Source organism: Parasteatoda tepidariorum, chromosome X2 (genome assembly GCF_043381705.1).
Source record: "Parasteatoda tepidariorum isolate YZ-2023 chromosome X2, CAS_Ptep_4.0, whole genome shotgun sequence".
NCBI classification, from domain to species: Eukaryota; Metazoa; Arthropoda; class Arachnida; order Araneae; family Theridiidae; genus Parasteatoda; species Parasteatoda tepidariorum.
In genome coordinates this window covers 51,614,698-51,636,650 of record NC_092215.1, presented here as the reverse complement: position 1 = coordinate 51,636,650, position 21,953 = coordinate 51,614,698, and the positions used below count along the sequence as shown (strand labels likewise).

The 21,953-nt window shown below is 27.8% G+C and overlaps 1 protein-coding gene across 6 annotated transcripts in view; it reads left to right on the top strand.

Moving 5' to 3' along the window:
• The first annotated feature begins 3,212 nt into the window (after positions 1 to 3,212).
• LOC107452633 (sodium/calcium exchanger 3) overlaps positions 3,213 to 21,953 on the top strand; it is a 255,803-nt gene continuing 237,062 nt past the window's right edge. For 2 of the 6 annotated variants that reach the window (XM_016069197.3, XM_016069177.3), the window contains exon 1: positions 3,213 to 3,452. The gene's annotated coding sequence lies outside the window, so the exon portion shown is untranslated. The remainder of the gene's footprint in view (positions 3,453 to 21,953) is intronic. The other 4 variants (XM_071188152.1, XM_016069183.3, XM_071188150.1 and 1 more) reach the window with 3 other exon arrangements.

Below are 21,953 nucleotides of genomic sequence, written 5' to 3'. Positions count from 1 at the left end.
TATAATTTATTTATAATCATTGAAAATTTTTATAAGTTACATTTTATTTTTGACTAGAATCAAAAAGATTTAAATTATAAAACAAAAAATTGAACAGAATTTGATTTTATTTTTTGCCAGCATAAACTAAGTTGATTACAATTGACTAAATTCCATTAAAAAAGTTTAAAAGAATCTAGAACATCAAATCATATTTCAATGGAAAAAAATTAAATTCAAATTACCATTACCATTAAAGAAAGCTTCAATGTTTCATTAGGTTTTATTTGTTATTTACTTTATTTCTCGATTTCAGCATTTTCTTTCAAAAAATATTCTCAGTTTCTTTTCTACAAAAAAGGAAATTAAAATAGAAAAAATAAGTAATCGATGCTATTTCCCTTAGCTTAAATAAATTATTTCAATTCCCTAATAATGAAATAATTTGAATAATTGTAATTTTTTTATACAAAGGGTATCTTTGTCCTGAGAAATGTATTTAACTCGCGCCTTTCGTTTTTTTTCGTTCAAAAAATACGTTAAAGAATAAAAATAGAATCTCAGTATTTTTAATCTTAGTTTCATACATATTTAAAGATTATTTTCCAGTAATCCCTTATTTTTATTCTGAACAATCTTTTTTGTTTTATTATTGCTGTATCGTATTAGAAATCTTATCAGATTTTGTATTTGTTTGAGCTTTCATGTCTGATATTTCATATGTTTCGAAATTTATATTGTCTGCACTTTTTTGTTGTTTTTATTTATTTTTTGTACAGCAAGTTTATTTTACAGTAACAAATTGTTAAAGATAGCAAATTATGCAGTCCTTTTTAAATTTTTTTTTAAAAGATTAAAATTAAATTACATTATATAGTACCAAATATCACTAGCAGCAATGAGGTAACAGAAAATGAACCAAAAAATGCGAATAGAAAAAGTACCTAAATTAAATAATCTAGATTGGATTTAACTAAACAAATAAATCGCTATTTCTTGAATTTTGTGGATCTTTTCTCCATTGATAATTTTATTTTGTGCATAAAAAACGAATCGTCGAACAATAGCACTAGAAAGTATTTTAAACTTTCTTTTTATCTTCTATGAGACTTTTAGAAACATAAATAAGTTATTTTAACTTAAGGAATAAGTATATTTAGTCGTTCTAAGGAGTTAACAAAGCGTTTCTAGAATTTAAAAAATGTTTTTTTATTAAAAATGTATAATATAGAATATATGTATAAACAAATATATGTATTATATTTATATATATATANTACAGGTAAACTTTACATCTGTAAATTTACTGAGTTTTTTTTTTGTTTTTTTTTTGTTTTAATTTTTTTTGTTTTGTTTTTTTTTTGTTTTGCGTATGTATTTGTATTGGAAATGTTAACACTAAACGTGATGTTTGTTGACAGCATCATAGTTGTATAAATTTAATGTAGTTAAAAAAATTTTTTATTATACCGTAATAGCAAGTTTCAAGTACTACAAATTTTAAATCTAATATAATTTAAAATTGTTTAAAATTTTGAGTTAAGTGCAAGAAGTGAAATATTATTTTTATAAGTAGATTCAAAAGAAAATAATACTAAAATAGCTCTTTCTACAAAATTTTTGAACATCAAATAATTACAAATAGCAACTTTTAAATAAGTAATTAAAAATGCAAATAATATTGTTCAAAATATTGATAAGAACAATATTATTCAATCTTTTGTCACATGGATATAAATTATTATAGAATACCCCATAATTTGATGTTTTTTCTTCACTTTTTAAGTCACTACAACTGCCAAAGAAATAAAATTTATTAATAAAATCAATCAGTTTTGAAACTATAGTGTCACAAATATCTAAAAGGTGCAGTTTTAAATCTTCATACAACTTTAAAGTCAAACAAAAAATCGCGTCGTTAATGCAGTTCTTTTGTACTTTCTTGTTCCTAATTTGTTCTTATCGTTTTAAATACTAAATTAAAACGTTTGAATTTTTAACAATTGTTTGTTATCGTTTTAAATTATTAACTTAACTGCTCCAACCATCTTCTAACATCCTGCGCATTGTTAAAATTCCTAATCAAATTACGGTGAACAGTGCCGGTACTTAATGTTACTCAAGGTGCCAATATTTTTACCGTAAAATTTATTTTTTATCGAAACTTGTTACGGTACAAAAAAATCTGCTACACAGTTATTTTACCATAATTACCATAAAATTTGCAGTAATAATTACAATGAAATCACTGAATCATTATAATTAAATAAATATTACTGAAAAAATTACGGTATAATATTTTACGGTAAAAATGGATTTCAGTGTAAAATGAATTTTACGGAAGATGCCCCCAAAGTGCCGGTTCTTTATACAGTAATTTGATACGGAATTTTTTACAGTGTGCTTTAAAATATGGATTGTAAAATCGCTAACATTTATAATTTGTTTTTAAACGTACATTTCAAAACGATTTTTGAAAATATTTTGTCTTAAAAAAAATCAGATTTTTTAATGTATTCACGTTTAAAGTTTTTTTTTTAAATTCTAATTTTCCTTATCGAAGTGCAAGGAAATTAAAATAAGTAATTTTATAATTTTTTTTTTAAAATTAATATAAATTTTAGTCCCTCTATGATCAAATTTAGCAAAAATATAAATAAGAAACTTTTACTTTGCTAAATGAAAAAACAAAATGTTTGAATTCGTAAATTTATTTTAAGAGCTATGCAATGCACCCATGTCTGAACTTGTGCTGTAGTAAATTAAAAAATGTTCAAATATTGTGAAACAATTAATTTTAACGAAGCATTTTTATGCTTTAAACCTAAATGTTTATCAAAAATAAAAATAATATATATTATTTTTTATAAAATTTGTATTTTCTTTAAATTAATAAAACTTTGCGATTTATTTACACTGCCATAATAGCGAATAAATACTGAACTAAATTTTGTCTTAAAAGATTGGGCGCAGAAATTAACTGAGCAGAAGGAATTAGTTTAAAAATTGTAATACTTAATAACAGCTTTTCGTTATTTTTACTCATAATTTAGTTCTTTAGTGACCATAACTTTTTTCTACCAGAATTTAAATAAACTACCATATGCTTGTTTAAGCATACCCATTTCATTGTGTAAGTTATATTTTATGGCAACTTTTTCTTCCATTTAACTTGAATAACATTACTGGATGAAATATTCGAACAATTTATTCCGACCGATTTACTCTTTCAGAACTAACTCCACTTTTTCAGAAGAAATAATTCTCTCCCGAAATCCTGGCAGTGTGGCGAGTGATTCCTGGGATTTGGCGCTGGGTTTGGCGCCGAAACAGCTCTAAATATACGACTCTCAGAATCTTCTCTCTTCGCTAGAGTCCCGAGCGTGTTTTCTGTGAGTTCTAAGTAAAGAATGCATATCTATGGATAACTTAGTTATATTGTCCTGCATCTTTCAAACATGCCTTGACCACAGGTGAGAATTTTTTTTTTGGATGTTATTATTGTTGTTGATAATTTTTTTCTTATCAAAATAACTTATCAAGGAGTGATGAGGTTAAAGAAGGTTTTAAGGTTAAACCATCCCAGTTCTTTAAGAGGAATAGAAGACATGCGGGAATGGGAATAAGTATAGCAACCCAAACTCTTCTTCTCTTACTATACTAAGAGAACCTTCATCGGTGTTGAGATCTTATTCGTTTTTGGATGAATTTTTATTTTGGTGTTTTGTTGTGGTTTTTAGCACAGGATAATTTTTTATTTCTATTTCTTATGACTGCGGACGGAAATCTTTTTTCATAATCTAGTTACCTTGCTTAAGTTGAAATACTTTTGCGGCTGTCTGTTTTCCTTTCTGAGTTGTTTATGGTTTTGAATTTTTAATCGCTCTTTTCTTAAAGCAACTTTCTAAAGTTTAGAGGTGCTTTTAATAGTTTTTTAATGTCTGTTTAGATTTTTTATGTGAGTTGTAATAAAATATTTGTGTATAAAGATTTTATGCCAAGTTATATATTTTAAATTTTACTCTCCAAATGTATTAAATTATTAATAAACGCATGGAAATTATTTTTTGTAAAAAAATAAAGTTATTCGCTACATGTATTTTTAATATAAAATATATTTTTTATTATTTTATGGACTTTTGATGGAAGTTATGTATAATATATCTCTTTCTTAAACCGTGATAACGATTAATAATAATTGTATAGGTTCTATATTTATAAAAACTTAAATTTACATTAAAAAAAATACTTATTGAATGTATTTAAAGTAAACTTTTGGCACTTATTACATTTCTTTAATTTTATTGTTCAAGAATTTAGTGATTAGAAGATAATGCGAGATTATTTCAAGTACATTTTAATGCACTTTTCTCAAAATTGTTTTGACTTAAATTTTTAATGCAATGCGTTAAAAACATAGTTTTAATATTATTAAAATATTCATTATTTTATTTAGAATATTAATTTATTTTTAATTTAAAACTAATGCAATATATTGCTTTAATAATCCAAAGAAATTTTCCGATACAGTGCGATTTTTCAATTTTTGATTTTGATATTGATAGAATTCAGTTTTCAAGATTAATTCAAGTTCACTTTAATAAACTTTTCTCAAAATTTTTTTTACTTAATTTTTTTAAAATTTAATGCAATGCGTTGAAAAAATATTTTTGATATTATTGAAATATTCATTATTTTATTTAAAATAATAATTTATTTTCAATTTAAAACTAATCCATTATATTGCTTTTAACAACCTAAATACATTTTCTGATACAATGCAATTTTTTAATTTTATATTGATGGAATTCACTTTTTAAACATTATGCTTGTTTAACCTAAAAAAGTATCATTAGAATATTTATGTATGAAACTGATTTTTTTAGCAATTAAAATTCAGTAAGCGAAAGTTTATTTTTATCGAAAAATATCTGAATTTTTTTTTAGTCAAAGTAAGAAAATAATTGAAAAATGAAATTCTTGTATTTTATGTAAATTTGACATACATTGATCTATAAGGTAAATTAAAAACATTCTCGAAAGCATTCTAGATATCTATTTAAACAAATTTAGCTAGCCAAGAAATTATTTTAAGGAAACGGCCTGTTGATTTGAAAGTTCCTTATACATTCTTTCAAATATATTTTTCACAATCAGTTTACTCGACAGAAATTGATTCTCAAAAATAAAAGTTTCTTCCTCCATTTTGGCAATTTTCCCATTTTTCTTGGTAAAGTATGCTAAATCGGTTACTTTTAAAATGATGCTGCTTGAAATTTTTCACCGTTCGCTTACTCGAGGTTTGTGCTAATAGAAGTTTTCTTTTTTACTATAGAATATTGGAAGTAAAAATATTTCTTTCATCGAATTTGGTAACAGGTGTTTCCAGTCGCAATGCTTCAATAGTTATTTTTTAAAGAAACATTGCATATTAAATTTTAATATTTGCTTAGCTATGCATTTCTAAATTTAAAAATTCTTTGGCAAAATGTATCGAATAAATATTAATATATTCATTGAAATCGGTACTTACATATTTTCACTATAAATAAATTAGAGATTTTATTGAGCAGTTTTTATTTTTTTGTTAAAATAATTTTTAAGATTAACTTCTTGAATAAAAATGAAAAATGTGTAAACGTTTTAAAATAATGCTAAAACAAAGCATTTCGAAACTTTTTTAAACTAAAATCTAGTACTACTATTTATTCCCTAGCCTTGCTCCTAATAAATGTCCGATACCCTTCTTTATTCCCCCAAATTAACTATCCAATAAGTATTTTAACGACCTAAATAAGCTGCCTGATTCGCATTTTAATTGACCAAAAGTAACTGCCCAATATGTTTTTTATTGAATCACTATAATTTTCCTTTGCGTTTTGCATTTAACCAAAATAAATCTTCAATATGCTTTTTTGCCGTTCCGAGTACTCTCCCATATGGTTTTTTCCGATTCAAGTTTTCTCCGATATGCTTAATTTTACGATCCGAGTACTCTCCGATATGCTTTTTGCCCGATCCAAGCACTCTCCGATACACTCAAAAAACTACTCCATGTTTTTTCTTTTTTAAATTTTTTTTTTTTAAGTTGCGGTGAATTGATAATGTACTACTAATAGTTAGAATGTGGCATTTACACGTGAGGACTCTTTCACTTGTGCATATTACTTTTAACCAGATTCCTCTGTTATATGGTATACCACATTAGCAATTATTTAACACTAAGTTAGCTAGTGCAGCTAAATTATTAAATACACCCATAGAACTATCATTGACGAGGCTAAAAAATAAAAACAACCATACAGAGAAAAAAATCTGCTAAAATTACCGCATTGTATGGTAGTGGCATTTCTGGTAAAAAAACAACAAAAAAACACCAAAAAAAACAAACAAAAAAGAACAATTCCAGCTGTAAAAACTAAAATATAGGATATTTAAACCATCCATTAGATAATTTTTCCGTTAATATGCTACCAGTATACAGGAAATTCTGGTTTTCAAAACTATAGTTCATATTACTACGCATTTAGTAAAAAAATACTATCTGAAAAACAAAATTTAGCAGAACAAATTGTTTTTCATGCCATGCTCTGAGTAATCAATATAAAATTACCAAGTTTTACTACATTAACCAAATTTTTTCTCAGATTATAAAACCTTATTTTTTTGTTAATATTACCAAGATGAAAGTTCTTTGGTAAAAATTACCGAGCCTTTTGTTGTCCTCATAGAGTCAGAAACGCTAGAAATGTCACCATATTCCGGTAGTTTGACAATACTTTTTGTCTCAGTGCACAAAAATTAACGAGTACAAAAAACAAAAATCATGCAAATTAATTACTACATAATCTATAAAAATTAATCAATAAACTAAATAATGCATATTAGTGCAAAATTATTACACTGATATTTTTTTATACTCAAAAGAATCTGTTATTAAGTTGTTTTTTAAATTCAATTCATTAATTATTTATTATAATTAGCACCAGTTATAAATAAATGGTAACACATAACACATATAATAATAGTTATACAGAGCCATATTTTTACGTTATGTTAAAACGTGTTTTTTTGCTACACCAATTGAACTCATTTCAAAGAATACCCGTATGCAATTCCCGTTTAACGTTGGAATAATTTTTGCATACGTTTTTGGCACTATTACTATTTATATTTTTGTGGTATTTATTTACGGTTCTTCTTCACAAATGATTTATTCTTTTTAGTATAGAATATAGTATAGAGACTATAATCTAATGATTTTATTGAATTATTTAGCCAAATTTTTAAAGAATACCTCATCGGTATACACTGCTAGAAATTTCTCGGAAAAAAATGGTTAAATAATAATTTATAGAATGGTTATTTCACCATATTTAATCAAAACAGTCAAATAACCGTAAATAAAATGGTATTCAAACTTTTAAGTTTGAGAAAAACTGTTTGTTAACTGCTTTCAACTAATACGGTTAAACAACCAGAATTTTATCGCACCAAACCTAATGAATCTACATAGTTCTTTTCAACTGCGTACGTATCGTAACCGAGCGGGCATATCTGTCAATCTCATAACCGGCAGAACTGGAGTTCGAATCCTAGTGTTGACACCACGATATTTCCTCCATTTCCTTCAGCACGTGAAGAATTTTCAGTGTCCGACACTCTCCAATGCCCGATACCTTACGAAAAGCCGAGCTCCTATGTCTAGTTAAATAATTATTTTTTTTACGTTTTTTAAAAATGCTAGTTGTAAATTTAAAAATAAAAAAAACAGTATAGTTTTGTTTTCGTGGTTTTATAACCATGCTTTTTGTAAATAGCTTCAAAACCATAAAGGAGAAAAATATTCTTCACCGTAAACTTTACGGTTAATCGGATGAACAGACAGCTGCCAGTTATTTTACCATGACTTTAGAATGAAAATTTTAACAGTGCAACTGAAAATTAATGCCTTTTTCGGTAAATTATCAACAATATTTGCTCATAATATAAGCATCATACGTTGAAAGTTTTTTTGTGTTATCAACGTATGATGCTTATATTATGAGCAAATCATAATAAAAAAATATATGGGCAGCTGTCTGCTTTTGTGCATATTTCCGTATTTTGCTTCTCTAAATCGCTGCAAAACACATACATTGCCCGTGAGTTACTCTATTCCTATTTTGCTCTACTACGAAATTACTACGAATTACTAATAACTACGAAACAGAAGTAGCGCTTTTTATCGAAAATAGGAATATGTACATAATGTGAAACAATCGTGTTTTAAAAATACTATTTTTGGAAAGACTTTAAAAGCTAAACTAAATTAAGTTGGCTGACTTAAACTATTAAAAACCTTTTGTATTTATAGATAAAAATATTTTTTTCAACCATATAAAATTAAATACCTGCAATGCTAAGATTGGAATATACTTGGTAAATATAGCACATATGGTAGGAAAAATTTTAAAATTTTAATCCGTGCTGTAAAATGATGTAAGTTATTTCGTTAAAAAGTATTAATGCTTGTAACTTTAGTGTTTAGTAATATCACATGAAAATATTTAGAGCTATTTAGTAAATTATTAAGAGCTACTCATATAAACGGTAACTCTTTTTACAAAAACACATCTAAATATTATTATAAAATGAAATGCTTAAATACGTTTTACTATTTACAAAAATTGTGTCTAAATGTTGGTCTCGTTCAAATTACCAATTTTACTCCGACTCCTTTTTTTCTTTATCTTTTTTTAAGGGGGGGGGGAGAGTTGTCAATGCGATTTATATTATAAATTCAAATTATATTATAAAAAAATAAGTTATATAAATGTTTTTGTTTAATTTAATGTTATTATTGAGTTCAATGCCTTACGTTACGAACTACGAGAATAATATTTTGTTATTATAACATTTTTAATGTTATTGTTTTTGAAAAAACGAAGTCGTAGAAGTCTTTGAAAAAGGTGAATTCCTGTAAAATGTATAATAACATAATTAAACATCCTACTTTTCACATGTTATACATAGTTATTTTAATAGTTATTTTTAAATATCAAGTTTTGCACTTAATGTTAATTCTATATTTGTTTATTAACTAATAATTTGTGAGAGAAATCAGATTTATAACTTTTTTTATACTTGTATTAATGAAAATTATTTTTCCCAGTTAGTTATAAATAAAGTACAAAATTTGATTAATTAAGAAACAAATTTTTTCAAATACGCAAAAATATGAAATGATATTACCAAAATCAGTCATTGTCATTCACTTTATGAAGTTGTTAAAAATGCTACTCTTACACTTAAAAAGGAACATAAATATTTTTAATATACGTCCTTGTACAAAACAAAAATCTATTTGAATTTGAAATGAAATTTTTTCAAAATATACTTTTGCATTTATTTATATAACAGTTAGCATTCAAATATGCCTACATATTTTTTATTTACTTTCGTAATAAATTCCTTCTAATTTAAAAATATATTTCCAATGAGTATTATAATTAAACCTAATTGAAAATTATAAATATAATTAGAAAGAAAATAATTATTCCGTTAAAAAGATGCAAAAAAGATATATAAGAAGAAAAAAACAATCAAATTCACCATTTAAAAAAACATTTTTATTTTTAAGAAGCAAAATAAAAAGAGCCATTTAACCAAATAGAGCCATGGAAAATAAATTTACAAGAAAAAATTCATAACTTTTCCCTTATTAAATAAAACTTCTAATGATATTACAACATGCGAATTTTCACTTAATTAAATACATTATGAACAGCTTACATACATACTGATAGTAATCTAACTTTTATAAAATATTAACGAGGTATTAAAAAGCATTTAATATTTAAATGCTTTAACTCTTAAAAACATGTTGGGCATTTTGTAAACGGAAGATTAATATTGATCCAATAAAAACTGTTATAGGATGTTTCACTTAATGATGTGTCATAATGAGATTTGATTGATGTATATTTTGATTTGTTTCAATTAATTAACTAGCTTCTGGTAGATGTTGCTATTATCTTCGGTGTAAATACTTCCTTTATGATAAAACTTCATCAATGTACATCATTAAAAATACCATTTGTGCTAATGAGCAGGGACATTAATTGTTAAAAGTTTATGTTAATTTGTATGGAGAATTGGCTGCAAGAGAGTAAAAAACAAAAAGTTTTAGTTTTTCTGGAACTAGCAAACTGGATTAAACTTGTTTCAAGCAAATCAATTAGTTTTAACTATTTTAGAATACTTTCGAAACTTACTGTCGTTTTTCTTCTAACTTACACGCCTTTTTTTTAAATTTATATTCTATGTTTGATATAATATCCTCGATTATATTATAATGTCCGTTATTTTTTAAAGAAACATAATTTTTAAAAGTAAATTCCTGGACGGAGAAAAAATTGTGGTAAAATTATCATACTGTGTGGTAATGACATATCTGGTGAACAAAACCACAATTCTGGTTAATAAAACAAAACATACGGCAATTAAATTGTTCATTTGGTAATTTTTCCGTTCATATGGTAAAGGTCTATTTGAAATTCTGTTTTCTTTAATTATAATTCCTTTTACCACACTGAAAAATAAATTTACATGAAATAAATGGTTTTCATTACATGTTTTCAGGTATCATGATAAATTAAAAACTAACCAAATTTTATCACATATTATAAAACCATATTTCATTATTAATTTTACTAAATTCATTACCAAAGCACTTTGGTTTAAATAACCGAACTCTTTGCTACTCCGATAGAGTTAGAAATGTGGTAAATTATACCACATTCCGGTAGTGTTGAAAATACTTTTTCCTCAATGTAAAGTACAAATTGTGAAGTCTAGTTTGAAGTCTAGTTGTATCAAATTTGTCAAACTTTCTCGCCAATTATAAAACCATATTTTATTGTTGATTTTACCAAAACAATTACTAGAGCCCTCCCGTAAAAATTAGCGAGTTTTTTGGTGTTCTGATAGAGGTAGAAACAAGATAAATGTTACCATATACTGGTAGTTTTGACCATACTTCTTTTTCAGAGTGTGAAGAGCAAGGTATAAAAAAACTATATTTGTTTATTTCGAACTTTGTTTATATGAAACTATTTATTACAAAATTGTAGTTTGGAATATTACGACGTCAGGTATCATGCTTTCAAAAATATTTACAGATGTGAAAATACACACTTATAACAAAAAATAAAGCTGGTTACAAGCAAAAAGTAACGCTGGTTATTTGCATATTTGTTTTGAAGGAAGAGAAATGTGTATTTCGATCAGTTGGTCTTCGATTATTGAATCGGTAAATTCACCGCATGGACAAATCGAAGATACCATTTCAATACTTCTTTCAATTGGTCTATGATCAATAACGTCCATATAGATGGAAAAATTTTTGTAAATATCTATTTGGCGTTCGGTTTCTGCTTTCAGAACACACAAGGAAGAGTGCAAATTTTATTTGGCGGGATATCAAGCAGCTCTCATTGATTCAAATACAGCTTAGAAATTCCAAACAGTTATGAAAGATGAGAAAAAGATCAAGATTATATGTAGTGCATTTAAAATAATATTTAATCCTAGAATCAATATGTTTATAATCCTATGATTTAAAAAATCAGTTAAAAAGAATCCTTCTATCTATTTAAAGTTTGAAAAAATTATAGTTAACTAATAATTTGATTTTTCTGTAATAATATTCTTACATTGATAAAATATACCACTTTATATTTTATTTATCATTAGCATTTTACTGACAATTTAATTAAAGTTGTTCATGCACATCTCATAATTCAGTCCAAATTCTAAATAATATCTTGAATAGAACTTGTTAGCTAGTTTATATGAATAGCGTGAATATTATTTCATCACTTAATTCGCGTTAACTGCGCGCATAAAATTTCGTTGATATGAATAATTCTTTTTACTTCTACGAGAAAGAATTTCCCTTTAATTTCTGCTCAGGAATTCAGACGCTTTTCTAACCTATGCATTGCGCAGATACTCAGTTTAAATTAATGTTATCGTTGATTGACGTAGATTGGTTGATTTAATACGAGTCAGCAGACTTAAATGTTATGCTTAATTGCATTCTACTATACACAGGCTAATAAATATCAAGGTATTAAAATTAATGTTATATAGTTACTATATTAATATGGCACACTATTTTTGGAGGGAATATCCCTTTCGCGTAAGCGATAAATTTTAAATAGAATGAGATAGTGAAAGATGTTTGACTTATAGTCTTAGCACTTTTAGATTGCTTAATACATTTTCTTCATGTTATAAAACAAATAGTTTTATATATTTTTATTTTATTTAAGTATTTAAGGTAAAAACATTTGAAATTCTTTTTGAAAAATCAATTATTCTATTGTATTTGCGCAATTTGTGCCGTAAAATGATGGCGACGAAAAAAATTAAGAAAGTGGTGTCTACTAAATGGAACATTACACACACCGAAAGCCAAATGAACAAAGTGTAGGCTATTTTAAATGGAACACAACACACACCGAGCATCAAATAAACAGAGTTATGGCTATTTAAAATGGAACACAACACACACCGAACATCAAATGAACGAAGTGATGGCTATTTAAAACGGCACACTACACACCCAGAACACCAAATAAACAGAATGAAGGCTATTTAAAATGGAACACTACACACAACGAACACCAAATGAACAGAGTGATGGTTATGTAAAATGGAACACTACACACACAGAAAAAAACTCATGTTTTTATTTTTCAGTAATTTTTTAAGCGTGATTGTGCCAATTTCTGGTAATTTAATATCTCCTTTTGGAGATCAGAATTGGCTGTTGAGATCATGCGATTCAATGATGTTAAACTATTTCTGCGAGGTTTTCTTAAAGTATAAGCTTAATGACAACTAGCTCAAAGTAACTCAGATTTTGAAAGATGAAATGGAGTTTTATATCAAAGAAACTGAGTCATACGTATGTAAAAAAGTCATTATACATTTCTACAAAAGGGCAGCAATGTCCCTCCGTTGCTTCATTTCCCTATGCTGTATATATTAGGAGTCAATACAAATTCACATTTTTGAATATCAAACCTCTGTTTCCTCTCAAATTTATTTCTTACTAGCCACCTAAGGCGGCCAGCTGTCCGCCACNTTCGTGCCCGGGCGAGGCTTCTGGGGCGATATATTGTGATTACAGACACACACACACACACACACACACAGCCGCGTTTATTGTTATGTATAGACGTGAGTTTTGGGACTCCTTGCAGTTCCTATTACAATTTTTGCTACTGAATATTTATTGTTATAAATACATTAAACATACTGAAATGAAAGAAAAAAAAAGAAATGCTAAAGTGACACAGTTTGTATGGGATAGATATCTAGTTATTTGATAAAATGCTTATTAATTATGTAATTTACACTTAATTTTTATTTTGGCTAACTTAAATTTTTACTTGAAATTAATGTGAATAATAAGTAACCACCCTTCACACAGACAAACATTATGAATCGCGATGTAAATGCATGTGAATCACTGCGTGATCAACAGTTCCGTGGAAAATCTGTGAATATTTTGAACAAGCAAAAAAAATACATAAACGTATTTCTAACTCTCATAGAATACGGTACTTATTGAATACTGTACTTTATGCGAGAAATTGACACATATATACTAAGTCATACTTAGACTTACAGTTTATATGGGTCAAAACCAATTGAAAAAACTCTGAAAAACTTGCCTCTTGATTTACCCAAGTCTGGTTAAATGAAAAGGGTTGGCCGAAGGGCCAAATCCTTCACCCCGTAGAAACCTAGAGTTTATCTAGTCTATTAAAATAATTTATGGCCCGGTTATATCTATGCAAAAAATGACCCTTTTGTCATCAACAATTCACAAATTAAGTTATTTTATGATAATTACCCATGCTAGATAAAGCTAATTAAATTTTTTTTCAGTAGGTTATTTTTTAATACTTTTTGATTTTTTAATATTAAAAAACTGCAAACAAAGAATTTAAATTCGGTGAGGGGGGCCAAAGTGATTGCTGGTTTCTGGACAAAACCAAAACAATCGGTATGCGTTTTTCTTAAAGATATTTTCAGCGAATATCAAAGTCTAGACGGATAGTTCCTCAGCTAAAGTTTGAATTTTACATAACTTGCAAACTATCACTATAAAATAAACTATCACTCAAAATGTCACTTTGTTCTTCATGTTTCATTCAAGAGCCAAAGTAGAAATGTTATGAAACTATTCCATGAATGCGTTTTTTTTTATCCAAATTTTATTTACTTTTTCGCTTTCGAACCCTTTTAAATATTATTTCTTTATAAATAAGAGACATCAATATAATTCCTGATTTGCGGATCTTTTTACAGTAATTTTAAATTTTAGAAACACCATTTTTTCATTATTATACATTTTTAGAAATTCAGAAGTATGTAAGTTTTATGAAGGTCATAGCAGTGCTGCACTGAATTATATGCTATGGTAAGGATATTATGCTTCAACACTAATTCGAAATACTCCTTATAGGGTGAATGACATTTCTGGTTAAAAAAAAATCCTGAATCTGAGCAGCAAATATGGTGATAACTATTTTGCACAAATATGGTGTTACACTAAGTATTCCTCTAAGCCAGTGTTTCCCAAACTTATGACTTTTGTGTACCCTTTCTAATTTTTTCGTAACGCTGTGTACTACTAATAAAAAAATGAATGTCTCTTTTACTAGAACAAAAAATTGCACAAAAGTTAAAATTCCCAACTCGCTGTTGACACCACTAATTATTAACTGTTAACTCTGCAAAAAATAGCCAATAGAAAAGTACGTAATCGTAAATTTTCATGTCTTGCTTTGTTTTTAAATAAAATTTTTTGAAATTTTCGTTTGTTGCAAGATATTTCGCATAAGAACGCTTTCCCCCGTGAAAATGTTCCCTTACCCTTGGGGGTGCGCGCACCACACTTTGGAAGACATTGCTCTATGCTAAAATCAAAGGAGAGTTCCTGGTGCTGTAAAACACCTTGAATATTCTTTACACTATTTGATGTAAAATAGCCGCCACCAAATACCATTTTTGTCATTTAGTTACACTAAAATTTATAATTACACTTAGGTATGATACGCATACGAATCCGTTAAGTTATTTTTACGAGACAAGAAAAAGAAAGAACCAGCAATTTCATACATTTATTGCTTACAGCAATTGCATGCATTTATTACTTAATTTTTTGTTAACTTGAAAAAAATGTGTCCATTCACACAATTTTCAGGTATATTCAGCATCAAATTCGGAGAGATATTACATCACAGTTTTACAGTGACTAGCATTTTTAATAAATCTCTTTTGCTGATTATGCTAACCCGATAACATAGCAACGTCGTCGAACGTAATCTCACACACAAAACCGTATTCCTTCTAAATAATTCTTGCCCATAAGATGAAAGTCAATATTCACAGAGTTTCTGAATTCTACTGATTTAATTTAAAGCAGGAAACACCTACGAATACATAAACTGAAGTTTCTTCCAAACTTCTATAAGCTTTATTTAATGAGAGGCAACATATTACGGAAGCAGCTTAGAGTGTCTTTAAATTGAATTTCTGCTAAACAGGAATCTCTCAAGTCTAAATGAGATACTTGTCCAGATTACTAATATGTATTTATTAAATACAACTTGTTCAATGTGCGAAAGTTATAAGCTTACAACAACTTTTGTTCTAATGATCGGTTTTACACATTCTTAGAAGGTTTTAAAAGCCTATTTGATATATTCTGATAAATTAGTACAGATGAATAATTAATTTTAATATCATTTTGAAAAAAAATACTTCTTATGAATGATTAACCGATTATCTGAAGAATTCGGAATCTTAACCTTCGAATTAAAGGAGAGAAGTGCCTCTCCTTTTATTTGAAAGTAATATGCACCTCCTGCACCTATGCAAAATAATAATTAATCTATAACGTTTGGTTTTTAATAGTTCGGTTAGGATATTCAACGCAAGTTAGAAAAAAATAAAGTTATTTTTTGATTTCTTAATTTTCCGTCATATCATTGGAACTAACTGCACAAATTTTAAAACCTTTTACTTCTAATTTCCCAACTTGGAATCGAAAGATAATTATAGTTTTAATATACATTTTTAAAATTATGAAATACTAAGTGAAACTGTTTTCTTATTGCTAACTGAGATGTTTCTTTTTTCTACATGATGGATTTTGATAATTGAAGTAAATCGCTTAAATAGTTCACAGATAATAACAATTAATTATCAGATGCAATCCGATTCACAAATTTTTATCTGGGATATTTCATTTAATGCAGTGTAAAAAAAAGTTGCATTTTTATTCATTATTTGATCATCTTTCTTATCATATATATTATAAGCACAATAAAAATATTGTTTTACAAGCAATTAAATCTTGCAAACATCTATGGGTAAAAGAGTTTTATAACGGTGTGCACAACTTTGTAAACATAAACTGGTTCAAAAGAAAAATGTAATATAGGAGACAAATATAGGAGATAATGTTCAATATAAATTACAAACTTTTGATCGCGTTCGTGACTCTCTCTTTAGTTTGAGGGTCAATATTCCGAATCTGTTGAAATAGAGCACTGTTAGATGGTTAAGTAACAGTTAAAAAATGGTTAAGTAACAGTTTATTTAATTATTATTTAACCATATTCAAACAAAACAGTCAAATAACCATAAATAAGATGATAATGTGTGAAAAACTGTGAGAAAATGGTCACCTAATATGTTTGAACATCCAGAATTTTTTAGCACCAACTAAGCCCAAATAATGAACACATTTAGCTCCTTGCAACTGCGTCCATATTATAGTCGAGACGGGCAAGTCTGTCAGTCTCATGAGCTGCAGGTTCGAGTCCCACCGTTGACTCCACAATATTTCCTCATTTCCCTTCAACACACGAAGAGTTTTCAATGCCCTGCACTCTCCAATGTCCATTAATTACTGAAAAGTCTAGCTCCTATGTCCATTTATATTTCTTTTTCGTGGTTTTAAAACAGTGCTAGTTGCAAATGGTTAAAAAATCATATAGTTTGCTATTCAGGGTTTTATAGCTAAACCAGCTGTAAACGGTTTAAAAACCATAAAGGTAAAAAATGTTCTTTACCGTAAACTTTACGGTTAATCGAATGGACAGACTGTTGCTGGTTATTTTACCGTAATTTTAGGATGGAAATTACTGGAGCGACATTGTTCCACCAACTGGATGTTGAAATCGCATTGTTCCACATGGTGCCCACTATAAAGTAATTAATAGAAAAGTTACCACATTAGAATTATGAGTTCTTCACTTCTTTATTTATTTATTGGAAAAAAATAGAATGACGAAATATGTCTTTAATTTTGACAAAATTTGTTTCCTCGAATAAGGGACAAAAGCTTTTTCATCATTTTGACGAAATGTTTTCTCAGAGCATATACCAGAAAATGGTTTAGTGAAAAACGACGAAAGTTTTCGTTTACAGTATAAGACAGAGTGGAGGTTAATATCAGAAAGTAATTAAAACTTTTATAAATACAAAAAAAGTTTAAGGTTTTAATTCGTATTATGAATTAAAGCTATCTTTGTCTCTTCAAACCTTCGAAATTCTTCTGCTTAGTATGCAACAGACAGTTTTAAATACAAATTTTATTACTGAATAATAGTTGCAGACTTTAAGTTAATTTATTTTCCTATATATATTCTTAAATATCGATACCGTATATAATATCGTGTGTCGATAATATTTTTAAAATTGAAACCTTTAAATTAAAAATTTCAAATCCAAAACATTCTTAGTCCATTTTTTTCCTTATCAGACAAAATACTAAACATGTAATTACAGACTGAACTATTAAATCCGATTTATGCATACAAATCAGACTTTATCAAATCCGTATTTAATATACGAATTGAAGATGTAATCTAATAAATATTTAGTTGTTTAATATAATTCACAAAGCTTTATAGATCCAGTTAATTTTTTCAAGAAGTATTGATTTGTATAGTGTTAAGATTTATATTTAAACTATGCTAGAAGCAAAATATATAAATCAATTCTGTTTACACTATGAGTGTTTATAATAATTACAAACATTTCTAAATAAATATTTTATGTATTAAATATAGATTTGTATCATTATTTAGTAAATAATTAATTTATTTTTACTTATTACATTAACTCAGATTTCAGTCAATCTTGACGTGGAAAAATGTGTTATAAAAATGCATTTATCTGGAAATATTAGATTAATTTGCGACGCAGAATATTTTTACAGATTACGTATTTTAGGATAAATTAAAGCTTATAATATATTTTCTTATAGTCTACATTAGTTTAAATAGGAGCTCATAAAGTTAACAGAGTTAATCAATTGATTTCAATTGAGTTAAATGTGCTGCTCGTTTCAAATTTAGCTTCGATAATTACGTTTTAGAATCAGAACTTTACTATTTTGTGAAGTATTAGACGTACTAAAGTTACTCATTTAGCAAATTAAATATTTTTAGAGAATAATTTGCTTTAAGGCAGCAAAACTAGAGGAGAAATTCTTATCACTCTTAGAAATCAGTACAACATTTTGAAACAAATGTATCACATACGTATTTATTTCATTAATACCTATTCATTTTACTCGAATTATATTAAAATGCGAAATAAATTTTTTTATGATATTACATTCAGAGTTGTAAAACAGTTTTTATGTGTTACATGATTAAAAACTTCTTTTACTTCAAAAATATATAAATAAGAAATAAGAGTCGACATGTCTCAAGCGCTCAAAAACAGGCACCCATTTTCATGACTTGCCAGACGTAAGTTAAAAGTAACAAAATAGATTTGAATTATAAAACTGAAATTAGTAAACGGAAAATGGAAAAATAAAGCGGAGAAACAAAACTAGTAACACCACAATAGCCCGAAGAGAAAAGCAAAGATGGAAAACAAAGCTTTTATGGTGTTCAGGCAAGTAGGAAAAACAACAAACAACATAGCTCAAAACTATTAAATAAACTAATGTGCAAATTTAAGAAACGTTCGTTACACATACTGTGGTTCCGCACCATATCGCTTTACAACAATTACCATCTTTCACTTGTGCATATTACATTTAACCATATACCTCTGTTATATGGTATACCACATTAACAATTATTTAACATTAAGTTAGCAAGTGCAGCTAAATTAATAAACACACCCATAGAGCTATCATTGATGGGGCTAAAAAAATAAAAACAACCATACGGAGAAAAAATTTTGGTAAAATTACAGTACTGTATGGTAATGACATTTCTAGTAAGAAGAAACCTTTATTCTAGTTAACGAAACCAAAATATACGGTACGTAAACCATTCATTTGGTAATTTTTCCCTTCATATAGTAACTATTTAATGGAAATTCTGGTTCTTAAAATTGCAGTTCTTATTACCACACATTTAGTTAACTGAATAAACGGTTTTTATGGCCATTCTCTGAAGTAACACGATAAAATTGTCAAATTTTGTCAGATATAATAAACTATATTTTAATTTTAACATAATCATTACCAAAGCACTTTGGAAAAAACTACCGTGCCTTTTGATGTTCGTTTAAGGCCAGAGATACGGTAAATTTTACCATATTCTGGTTATTTTGACCATACTTTTTTTCTCAGTACAGGGAATAATTATGTACCCAAATTCTATACAGAACAATTTACTTACATTTTATTAAAATTAATTTAAAAAAAATTCCATCAGGGTTTGTTTGAATAAGGTTAACTTTTGAACGAAAGATGATTTAATTTGAATAACTATTTGTTTCTAAAATTTTTAAACAGACTTAAAAGAGTTAAAATCTGCCTAAGCGCAGGTCCCTTTAGTTTATCTTAAATTAAACCAACTTTAAGCACTACTTGAACTCAAATATCTTTTGCTCTATTATTCTTTTATAATTTAATCAGTATATTAAAAATGATGAATAAAAAGAGGTATGCTGCCAAATTTAAAAAAAAAACGGATTTACTCCACACACAATAGCTCTTTGCAACAATAACCATCTTCTTTTATGATACATATTCCTCGAAACCATTGACCCTATTATGCGGCTTTATAAATGGGTACTCCATTTACGATGTTGAAGCATTAGTTTGATAGTAATATAGCTAAAGTATGAAATATAACTATACTGTTATGGCTTATGGCGGAAAAACCTGAAATAAAAACAACCCAAACAAAATTCATTATTTACTCCATAACCACTTGGTCTTGTACGCTGAAGTTCTATTTTACTAAGGGTCATTCCTCTGGAGTTATGTGTTCTTTTCCAGAAAAATACGATTCAAGTTTGACAATGTAGTGACTGAGAGATTCGGAAGTATGATTGTGACAAGGAAAGCCATTTTTTTTTTTCGCTGACGAATTTTCTTGCAGCAGGATTTGAGCCAATCATGTCAAGGGCACATTTATTTCCTTCCCTTGGCTAATAATAATCCAGAAGACTGCATTGTTTTGGGAATGTTCGGACGTCTTTGTATTGTTTTGGGACCCTAATACATTATGAAGATTTAAATTGGCGGCAGATTAGCGCCTTGATGATAATTTTTAATGTCAAATGGCGAGTTGAGGAAAATTTGCCATCGTTAGTTGGCGAAATCTTTGGGTTGGATCGGAATCTAATTAGAGAAAGAAACGAGAAACTTCTGAAGCTATAAGTGTACCAGCGAATGTAATGTTTATCATAAAATTTGAAAGAAAAAAAAGCATTTAAAACAAAATTTGTGTTTCAGAGTAGAACATTTATTTGAGAAATTAAGTGATGATAAGATTATACTCATAAATGCCATTTTTTTTTAATAGTAACATTATAAAATTTCTAACATCTAGATACATTTCTTGAGAAGTACGACTTGTGGATGGCTGAGCTGAGTAACATAGACATACCAGACTTAATTTTGATAACTTAATTTTGTGAGCTGAGCGTAATCAATGAAACAAAAAACTTTCTCATAAAAATATTTTGAATAATGTATAATGCATTCATAAAACAATTATGGTAAGGTATGATAATAGAAATTTTGAAGAGCCGTGCTTATTCAGGGTATAGAGTGCTCGCCTTTCAATGACGTGAACGGGGTTCAAATCCCAGGGATGTCTGGTCGATAGGAAATCCGCTCACACCTCGCACTGACCACAGTACTGACGTAAAATATCCTCAGCGGTAGAGGGATCATGGGTAGAGTCCTCTTGCCGTAAAGCTTATCGGGGGAGGTTTGCGTGGTTTTTCATCTCCATGTAACGTAAATATGGGTTAGTTCCATCAAAAAGTCCTCCACGAAGGCAAGTTTCTCCCAGTACTTGATCCAGGAATTCTTTTGTCTTCTGGACTAGGTTCAAAATTACAAGTCTTCGAAGTTGAAGATTAGCATTCGTAAACCCAAAAATTGGGTAGGATGTTCAACGACGTTAAAAAAATTAAATAAAATATTCGATCCAAAAATTTCCTTGTCTTTTGAATTAGGTTTAAAATTACAAAAGTACGGAATTGGACATTGGTAGTCGTAAACTTAAAAGGAATAAATATATAAATAAATAAACGAGTTGACTGTTTAACGAAGGTTATAAAAGAATTATAAATAAAATAGTATTTTTTGTTTTATTTTAGTTATTAATTTATGCTTATTTAGTAATACTTTAAACATTTAAGCACGGGTTCGATCCCAGCCGGCCGAAGACTCCCCGTGTAGTAAATGGTGACTGATGCAAGTTAAATCTGTCGAGTCGCAAAGTCCTCAATAAATCAATACCTTTGGGGGTACTGATCGAGGAGTTTCCTTGTCTTCTGAATTGGTTCAAAATTACAAGGCTATGGAGTTAAACATTAGTAGTCGTAAACCCAAAAATTGAGTCAGCTGTTCAACGACGGATATATATATATATATATATACAGACACAGTCCAGTCACATTAATGTGACCACCAC